The 10,793-nt window shown below is 43.1% G+C and overlaps 1 protein-coding gene across 1 annotated transcript in view; it reads left to right on the top strand.

Moving 5' to 3' along the window:
- The first annotated feature begins 2,669 nt into the window (after positions 1–2,669).
- The window catches only part of RHOBTB1 (Rho related BTB domain containing 1), a 239,380-nt gene continuing 231,256 nt past the window's right edge, over positions 2,670–10,793 (top strand). The window contains exon 1 of the mRNA XM_086921770.1: positions 2,670–2,741. The gene's annotated coding sequence lies outside the window, so the exon portion shown is untranslated. The remainder of the gene's footprint in view (positions 2,742–10,793) is intronic.

Below are 10,793 nucleotides of genomic sequence, written 5' to 3'. Positions count from 1 at the left end.
GGAAACACTGAACACAGCAAAAGGAAGAAGAAAGGACAAAGACTTACAACCAAACAAAAGTAAGCAAAGGGTGGCTAGCACCCAAACAGAAAGCAAGCAAGGGTGAATACACCCAACAGGATGAGAATACACCCATCCATAAAGCAAGTAAAGGGTGACATGCACACTAACCAGGAAGTAAGCACGGGGTGACTGGCACCCAACCAGGAATCAATCATAAGCAAGCAACAGGTGACTGACACCAAACCAAGTAAGCAAAAAACGGGTGGCTGACACCCAAACAGAAAGCAAACAATAGGTGACTGACACCTAACAAGAAAACAAGTTCAAGGTGACTGACACCCCATAAGAAAGCGTGCACCGGGTGGCATACACCCAGCCATAAAGTAAGGGAAATCTACGCCCCACAGAAGTAAGGGAAATCTCCAAACAGAACACACAAAGAAGAGAGTGATCTAGATGGACCGCACCCCACAGAAGATAAATGGTGCAGACACATCTCAAAATGAGACCACACAGGAAAGAAAACGAAGACAGATGCACATACAACCAGAAAGTAAGCAAAGAGTAGATTACCCAACCAGAACATAAGCAATGGGTGACTAGCACCCAAACAGAAAGCAAGTAACAGGCACTTGACCGAAATAGTGAATCCCCCAAACAGCAAACACAAATAAAAATAATTGTGATCTGGGTGGACTGCACCCCACCGAAAATCAAAAGTACAGTCACACCTCAAGTGAGACCACACATGAGAACAGGCAAGGGGGTCCATGCGCAAAAACCTGCACACAATAGAAAATAGTAGTACACTTATAATGTAGCATAAAGGAAGAAAACACATGACCACAAAAAAATTAGTATTCCACGTCCAAGATGGAGTCAAGTAATGAAAACTCTTGAAGATAGGTGTGCCATAAAATTTACTCATATGGCACAATAAAATGTAAAGGCAACATGATAAAAATTAAGGGCCTGATTCACAGAACTAATTTAAGACAAAATCCTAAACTTACTACCATTTTGGTATTCACAGAAGGCACTTACTCATTTTGGTATTCACAGAAGGCACTTACTCATTTTGGTATTCACAGAAGTTAGGACTTCTAACTTTAGGACTCCTAAGTGCCTTCTGTGAATACCGAAAGTCTTAAAATTAGGATTTTTTCACAATTTAGTAGTAGTAAAGTAAGTACTCCTAACTTTAGGACTCCTAAATGCCTTCTGTGAATACCGAAAGCCTTAAAATTAGGATTTTTCTCAGTTTAGTAGTAGTAAAGTTAGGAGTCCTAACTTTACTACTACTAAACTGAGAAAAATCCTAATATTAAGACTTTCTGTATTCACAGAGGCAGTTAGGACTCCTAACTTCTGTGAATACCGAAATGAGTAAGTGCCTTCTGTGAATATCAAAATGGTAGTAAGTTTAGGATTTTGACTTAAGTTAGTTCCGTGAATCGGGCCCTAAAAAATCACTATTACATCAAAACAGGAATATGGAAACAAAATAATATAAAACATCCTGGAAATAATGGCAGTAATGAGCACAAAGAAATCAGTACAGAAACATTAATTCTCATGCAGAGGACTGATATTTACACCCCCGGTGGGCGACTCCTCTCCCGAAATCCCTCTCAAATTCCAAGGTACCTTGAGAAATGTCCATGTCAACAATCAGTAATACAGGCATGCCCTTGGAGACACTTGAAAGATAGGACACAGCAAAAGAAAGTAAGTCACGTGGAAAAATGTGAATACTGCATACAATTACCAGAACAGTCTCATGGACACGCAGGTATAGAATTACAGGGCTAGCTGAGCAGCAGAGGCAGAGAAACAAGGAAGATGCATAATATAAAACCTTATATATAACATTTTCTTATGCTGAAATTGGTGCTTGCCCAAAGTATCCATTACCTGCAATCTTTAGATGCAGTGGGTAGTGTTATTCAATGTTCACAGCCCCTCTTGCCAGAGACTCTGCTCCAAGCCTTTGACCTAAGTCATGGTTTTGTTCTTCCCTTTTCACTTAAGTATAGCATTAGATCATCTGCATCAATGTGAGTTATGATTAACTTGCAGTGCAATTGCATAGGTGGGTAGGTATTTCAGATGGTTTGCATCAATACTCGGGGAAACATTAAAATAGAGCAAATTGGTGAAGCCACTAAACCTTAATGCTTTGAACTGCCTGAAACATGTGTGACATATAGAAACGTTTGCAGTTTATTCTATATTCTCTATATCCTCTACTATGATTATTTCTTATCTTTTTCTATATAGTAAAATTGCATTTATTTTCTGGTCCCTATTTGTTGAAATGCACCGGTTTGGTTTACTTTACAATTATTGAACTCCAAAATAATTTTGTATGGGAACTAGAATACTGTTTGCCCGACAAACTAGGGCAATATTCAAGTCTTAGGCCTGCCATTTGTTTATGGTGATTTGTTTTATATACAAAGACTCCACAAGGTCCAAACACATCTGTTTTCCATTGGTAACTTTATAAATACTTGTGGTAAGCACTAATAACAGAAAAAAGAGTATACTTGTAATTTGATAAAGCCACCAATGTCACACCTGTAGAGAACATCTAAAATCTGCAAAACTGTAATGTTTTTCTTAATTCAACCATAATGTGGTTTATTAATTGAGATACCTTTCTTTTTAGGTGAACTTTCAAAAGATTAGTACCTTTTCCTCTGATCAGGGACCATGGCATTTCTTGTTGTATGGCGGTGAGTATTCATTTATGTGAAATATGATCATCATTCCTCAGTGGAACTAGAATTATGTTGTGCTTACCATGCAGCTGTCTTGGAATTCTCATCTCACTATGAAACGGTTTCACAGCCTCTCAAACCCCATTCGAGGGAGCTGCACGGTAGGCAGGGGTACTAGGCACCATTTGAAGAGCTTAAGGTCTTTTGCCTCTGGTGTTTTGGTGTCCATCCTACTTTGGCTCTACAAACTGTGCCAAACACAACTCTTTCGGCACTTAACACTCAGGGTAGTGAGGACCAGAAGTCACAGGACTCTCAAGGAGATACTGTGGGGGTATGCAATCTCAAATCCCAACTGTCAACCAACAGGAACGATAACTTCAATATCCAGTACAGTGCTTATCTTCTTGCAAATGAAAACACATTTCATTTCACTGCAGTACTGAATACTATACTATGCAACTTAAGGTACAGGTCAAATACAGCAGTGGTGCAATCCACATGTGGCGCTACACCCTCCCAGTTCCTTTTTTATTGAACCTACCCCAGGTGATCCTATGTTTGCTGGTTGCTTCAGTTTTATTGCAAAGGTATGAGGCACAGGTGTTCCCTCTAGCGCCCTCCTCAAGTCAAATGCGCTCACAGTAGAAGTCAGATCAAGTTTCTAACCCTGGTGGTCTTGTGATTATGCAGCAGTTAATAATGCTCCTTTCGGACCATATTCTGCAGCCTTGTTGTTCTACCTGATGCAGGCCAATGATTGAGGACAGCATCCAGGGCCTCTGGGGAGACCAACCATAACCACATCTCTGAGCGTACAGCAACCCGGCTCCTTCTTTGCAATTGAGCTGCTCGAGCACCTAGTGCACAGATGTGGCCCGGGCTGTGGTAGTACAGCAGGTACAGCCCTGACCAGGTCAATGTTGCACAGAAGATGCAGCCTTGTTCATATTGATGTAGTTACACCTCAGATTAGGTCATACAGGCAGTTGCAGCACCGTTCTGATTTTGTTACAGGGCAGATGCAGCCCTGTTTGGGCCAATTCTGCACTTGCATAGAGTGGTTCCTGGCAGGAACTAGGTTCGAGAGACCAGGCGGACAGTCTCTAGCATGAGTCACTCTTAGATCACGCCAAAAAGTCTGCTTGCTCTGGGTGTCCCACACAGCCAGACAGCCACCTCCCCTCTCTCAGGGCTTCTAGGTATTTAGGCAGACCCCCGCTTCTCCAGCAGAAAGTGCAGACTTCAAATTATGTTCTCTCGCCTCTGTAAAACTGGCTACCGTGTAGATACCGGTCGTGGTCACACAGCAATCCTTTGAGTACTTTGTGAAGCACTCCCTTTCTTGGTCATGAAGGGTTTGGAACTGGAGAAAGTGGGGTGGCTTGAGTACCATTTTTATACAGAACTTCTGGACATGGATGTGGCTCCACAGTCTACGACTTTAGAACTGGTTTGGGGTGATACTCCTTTCAAGTGGCCTTTGTCTGCTGCTCTCCAGACACTTCCTAAAACCTTTCGAACGACCGCGGCGGCTGCCGCGCTTGCCCGAGTTTGGAACTGAACTCGCATACATAAAGGCGCATCCATTAATTCCGGACGGATGCATGTACAATTTATTACAAGGTAGCATCCTGACATTTTCCAGCATAAGCGACAACGACCTCCCCAATCCTTGTCCTGAGGAGAACCCTCTAATTCTTGTACGGGTTCGAAACGCGTCGGCGTCCTGCTCCACCCAGATACCGAATCATCAGGGCACAATAGGAATAGAACTCATACACAATTCTACAGTGCTGCATAGTCTTGTGATTTCCTATTTCTGCACCATTTTGAAAAAACAACTTCACGTGTATCTAGTGGTGGTAAAAACAAGTAGGCTAGTTTATTATTTCAGCTGTCCACTTGTTTATTTTTGTATCCAGGATTGGTGCCTCAACAAAGAGTAATTTCTGAGGCATTACACAGTTGTCTGTATTTTTTCGTCATCACAATTGTTATATGTGTATGTTTTGATTTAATGTATTGTTTATGGTATTGTCAATGTACTTGTGAATCCTTGTAAATGCGGTGTGTGTACTTTGATGCTAATGCATTTTTCTCATAACCTTTTTTTCATAAAAATACAAGTTACCAAACACTAATGGTTTGTCAGCCTAGCAATTTACTATACTAGGTGTGTACTTGTGTCTACTAATTGATACTGTCCGGCATTTGTTTTTGTTTCTTCAATAAGAGTGGTCCAGCCGGTCAGTGACAGGACCCAGCCTTTCTTCTTTTTTCCTTGCTCTCCAGACACAGCATTTGTTTAGATTGATGCTTTTCACAGCAGTTAGCACTCGAACCATCTCCATATTGGAAAAACCATAACACAAGTTCAATGAAGTGTGAGGTTTCTGCACCTGGATGCCATCAGCCTCTCCGAAGAAGTAATGGAGGTAGACAAAGAGACAGGCCTGACCTAGAAATGTCCTCACACAACACAATAGAAACTGCAGTTCCTCCCTTGAGTCCTAACATCAGCCAAATGGTATTGCAATTAAAAAAAATCATCCTCTTGCCATCAAAAGTCCACATGGGATTTCTAAAGTTAGCCCTGTCCCCATCCTCGTCACTTTAGTTCACCAGCCTCCAGCCACAGAAATGCAGGCAGTGCTTTCCAACTGACTAGGGAAGCTGTCCTCCTCTACCCTGAGCTGTGCCAAACCAGGGGCATCCAAAATGAATCTCACAGACTCACACAAATCCTTACTACTCTACTGCATATGTTGCTACATGCACACTACTCACAAATGCCTTCAATATGTAGAATGCCAGCGAAGGTTCTGGACATACATATAACAAACATTTTACAAATGATTTGCCTGGTGGCCACACTTTCAATAACATAATTATAAATGTCCAGTTACACTGTTAATCTCAAACACACAGTATGCTTCCACCACTGTGTTTTTGACAGAGATACTCTTGGTATGCCCCTCCAGGTCACAGATCAGGTCCAGGATCTAACATAATCAGGGACAGTCCTAATCTCCTGCGTCCACACTACATTGGCATGATGCTAGGGCCAAAATAAATGTCAGCATACCAGATACACATGCAGTTGCACACTCCGAGTAGAGGAGCACAGTACTTAACCAAAGAGATTAACACTAAACACCTAGAAAGTGCTTTAAACAACAATATATATTAGTATAAATAGTTTGCATTCACTGATTCACTCTACTGTGTTCTTGGGTGAGGGCTGCAGTAATGGTAGGGCAACAATCTGGTGTAATAATGGCAGTTTGCACGGTACTGGATCACTTGCTTCTTTTGGGTTATAAAATGTATACTTTTGAGTCTCATCATAATACAGACTCTAAGAGCATAGCATTATGAATTTTTACGTTTTTTAAGCAGAAAGAACATCTATAAATCTGTGACTTTTCTTTCTTATCTGGTTCAAATTGATCTTTTGCTGTGTCCCAATTGCATTCTTTATGTTTGTGAAAGTAAAGATTTTGTAAGATTTGTAAAATACACATTAGTTTTATTTTGTGTTTTGTATATAAGCTGATAGGCTTAGATTTAGATGGTCGGGGGGAGAGGCGACATGTTCAATGCAGACAAAGCTTGCAAAAATGTCCATATTAAAGAAAGTGATCCAGGCCTCGTTTGGACTTAGTAAATTAAAAGTCATTCCCAAGGGTGTCCATTTTTAGGGTCCTATCATACAGACACTAGGGCTGCCAAAACTAACCAGTGTAGGTTTTAAGACTGTTAGAAGACCAGGACATTTTGAGAGGGCTTCTGATGTTGGACAGTTATTTCTAGCTAGAGGGACACAATTGAGTACCCAGGGAAAATTATCTTACAAAAATGCATGGAGCCACGGACATACTCACAATAAGTGAGGAAATATAAATTTTATGGTCAAGTTGTGTTCCCTAGCGCGTACCCCACCGACTCCATGTACCAGCTTACAGTGCATGTAACTTCCCTCCTGTGCCAGCTATGAAGACGCAAATACATTTGCGTCCAACGTTAACTTGTCCTCTTTCAGATCCGCCCCTTATGGATTAAATAGTCCGTTCCTAAGTATGCTATGCCACCGTCTTTTTGTAGTGTACTTTACATGTTTTCCTGCTCTGGCAAAGTAGGCCCTGAATTTCTGCCATCGAGCCTCTTTTCTGGCTTCTGACTCTGACAGCCTCAGCCCAGGCTGCCTCTGTACCCGTGAACTCTGACTTACTTCCAGCGCGGCCCCTCGCGCTCAGCTCAGCCTGCTTTCTGCCAAGACTGACTATAACCTTCGAGTTATCTGTTCCGCTCCTCGAAAAATGCATTCCTGCCTACTAGTTTCAGTAAACATCCTCCCCAGCTGCAGAGCCAAAGGGCCGACCTGTCTCAGTGCAAGTAATTCATAGCTTCTGTTACCATGCTTCCATGGAAGGCCCCGTGCCCCCACGCTTCTCATGCAGACACTTAGGCGCTTATACACGCATCCACAGTTAGTATAGAATGGCTTCTGCCCTAGAGACCTTTCCGTCCAGATAATATGGTTCCTAAACATCAGATATCAGATATGATAGAAGTACAAGTTGATCTGACATGCCAGACTTCTGTCTCTTTCCGTCAGTGTAAATGTCAAGTCCCCTGCACCCCTCCAGTCTCACGTCTATCACACGTCATGCAGCTGCGCGCGCATCCAAGCTTCCGATTTCTGCTGACATTGCAACATTTCCGTTAGTGCCACCCCTTTGTGACACCCATCTGTGACGTTTCTAGCACACACCTCCAGTTCACGCCTAGTCCACGCCTCTTGATTACGTACTAGTAACACGTGTATACTGTTATCTTGTCTTATCTCAGCTGTTACGCCTACTATACTGTTTCTTATGACATGAATTAAGTATATAAGCTATGTACTGTCAATAAAATGTAGCGCGCTCTATCCCTTCTTCCACCCCTGCGGTGGGAAGAACATGATATTATGGTCCTGACCATTCCTTTTTGAGGAATAAAACCCCTAAGAACTCTAACACCACGGACTCTGGTTCTTTCTTTCCGATTGAGTTATTATTGATTAAGTACTTACCTGCATAGAAATTAAGAGAGTAAATTAATTATTTACGTCATTTTGGCGCCCGAACAGGGACCCCTCCCCCACCTCACGCGCCGGTTGGTGCGTTGCAAGCTATGTCCCCTGCCATCAGTTAGATGGAAACTACGCGTACCGGCAGGATTTCCTGCATCTCCCTCTGACCCACGGAGGTGACGAAGACTGCGATCAGTGCCCAGACGAGGCGGTGAGGAGTGCGGAGGATCCCGACCAGAGCCTAGCCGAAAGAAGCAAGGTCCGAGGTGTCAAGAGGCCCACCAGTTTTCCGAAGTTTTCCGAAGTTTTCCGAAGTCGAGCCGAGTCGAGTCCAGTCCAGTCGAGTTTTCCGAGGCCTTCTGTTTCCGTGCTTCCCGGTGAGTACCATTGCTGGGACGTATCTAGACGGGTTTGGGTACACAAGTCCGGTCTGCACTGTTTTTAGGCAGTGTATCTGTACTGTTTAGCAGTATATCTAGTATTCTGAATTTCTGAATTTCTGCACTGTTACACCAGTGTATCTGTACTGTTTAGCAGTACATCCAGTATAGGGGGTAGTCATCTATGTCTCAAATGTCTTTTCATGTGATTAATGTCGTGGTATGAATGTGACCGTTTTTAATGTGCATTATTGTGTTTCTTGTATAAACTAGCTGTATCCAGTATTAAGTAGTAAGGATTGAGTATTCAGTAATAAGTAAACAAGATGCCGTTTTTCAACAAGTTAAAGCAGATAGGAACTAGGAAAGGGATACTGGAGGAAGAAATTCCTATTCCCCCTAGGGACACTCCAGGTAACTTTATGTATCATAAACATGGCATAGATGCCATATTGTATCTAGACTTATGGGCCGACTATACCAAGCATCTAGACGAAAGACACAGATGGCCCGCTACCGGAACATGGGATGCCGAGTGCATCATGAAGGTAGAAGAAGCATTATGGAAAAAGAAAGCTAGACAATCTCAGAAAGACGCCATAGAATTTTGGCGTAAGGAATCACATAAGCGTGCTGAGAAAGCACTCCGTAGAGAAGACAGACTTAAAGAATCAGAAAAAGCCCAAGAAAACGAATTAGTTACTGAAGGGATCCGAGTAAAAACAGAACAAATAGACCGTGCCCGAAACAATCTCGTAAACGGTATGTATCTCGCGGCCGAGGGTACACCTGAGGCCCTATCAGAAATACCGAAAAACTTACCGCCGCCATTAGTTCCAACTAAAGTAATGCATAAGACTACTAAAGACATATTCCTAAATTCTTATCTAGAGGATGTAGCACCGGCTTACACCAATCTGCCTGTTCGTGCCGTGCCTCCTGACAGGGACGGGGGTGGCACCCCGCCCCCAGATCATGCTCCGCCGGTACCGCGACAGACCTCCCCCGTTCCGCCAGCCCCGCCACTTCCCGCACCCAAAATTGACCTACCGAAACCACGTCTACCTGATCCTACTAAACGACAAATTCAAGTTCAGATACCGACTCCACAGGGAGATAATGCCCAAGCCTCCGCTTCAGGAGGTGCGACCGCGGGTCTTCGGACCCCGCCATTAACACACAGATTCAATCTCAGAGATATGCAGAGTCCTCTCACGTTCAGGTCACCCCGCCTTGACGCATTAAAAGAAAACATTTCAGTTTGCAGATATGATCCAGTACCCGGAAAAGACGATCTAATGATATTGGCATCACTACGGTTAAGATCTGCTACTGATATCTTGCTATGCTATGTAGGAATGAAGGACCGTCTAGATAGAATATATGAGTTTGTTCAGACAGGGAAAGACCCTGACAGTATCAAGGATGCCATGGAGAAACAGAAAGTTGACGTTCAAGCACAGATACTACGATTTTTCATAAATTGTCTAATAAGAGAACGAGACAGGCCCGGAACAGATCAGAGTGAATTAGACGCACTGAACAAGTGGGGTCAAAATATAGCTGAAGGAAAACATGACAAGGGGGCTTGCATAGCCAGTATGTACAAGAAAATTAGAAAAGCAGTGATAGCAGCACACCAAAAAGAGAAAGAAAAGGCTTCCTCCGAGGAGGAAGAAGAACTTGAAGAACCAGAAAGGACTGCAGATACCATAGCATATGTAGGTAAGGGAACTTACCTTAGGAAGGGCATCCGTCCGGAAAACAAGGGAGTTTTTCTCTCTGCTTTAACCAACCCGAATTCTTCTGAACATCAGTTCCAGGAGACTGATAAAAGACTACGAGAAAGAATGGGGTACCATGTACTCAATTCAATGGATGAACAAGAACTAGCCCGGTCAGCCATATTATGGGCCGAAAATCCAGACATATATAATGACGACACTTTAGCACAGACGTTTCTGAACCTTTCCCCAGACGAACAGAAATTAGCAGGTGTATACATGATTCAGCACCTCCTCACGAAATACAGAAACCAACATGGTCCCCTCATTCAAGCACTGTTAGAAGCAATACATCTGCCCTCAGGAATATCCGTCATGAAGTGTAAAGCACATACTAAAGTCACAGATTCTGTTTCCCAGGGTAACGACCTGGCAGACCAGACAGCAAAACATACAGCATTGACTCACACTCAGACAACTGACATGGCAAAGACAACAGGACCGACACACTGTATGACAGTCAGAGATCCCACACTAGATGTTATCGATATTCAGACCCATGCTACCCCAGAAGAAATAAAGAAATGGATTGAACTAGGAGGGATCCAAACAGATCAAGGTTGGATGACGAAGGGAAAATCTACATGGTTTCTCCCTGACTCTATGGTTCAAGTCATGATTAATACAGCACATAGTCCAGCACATCTAGGAGAGAAAGCGATGCTAGACAGTTTACAAAATCTTTGGAACAATAAACACTTACGAGCAGCAGCGAAACAGAAAGTGCGTACTTGCATGATCTGTTGTCAGTTCAATCCAGGTAAAAGCGTCCCTGTAGAGCAAGGTGGATTTCATCCTCCCGATCACCCTTTTGAAGTCCTCC

This window comes from Lissotriton vulgaris, chromosome 5, assembly GCF_964263255.1.
Source record: "Lissotriton vulgaris chromosome 5, aLisVul1.2, whole genome shotgun sequence".
Lineage (NCBI taxonomy): Eukaryota > Metazoa > Chordata > Amphibia > Caudata > Salamandridae > Lissotriton > Lissotriton vulgaris.
The sequence above is the reverse complement of the archived record's forward strand: the minus strand, read 5'-3'. Positions and strand labels throughout refer to the sequence as shown.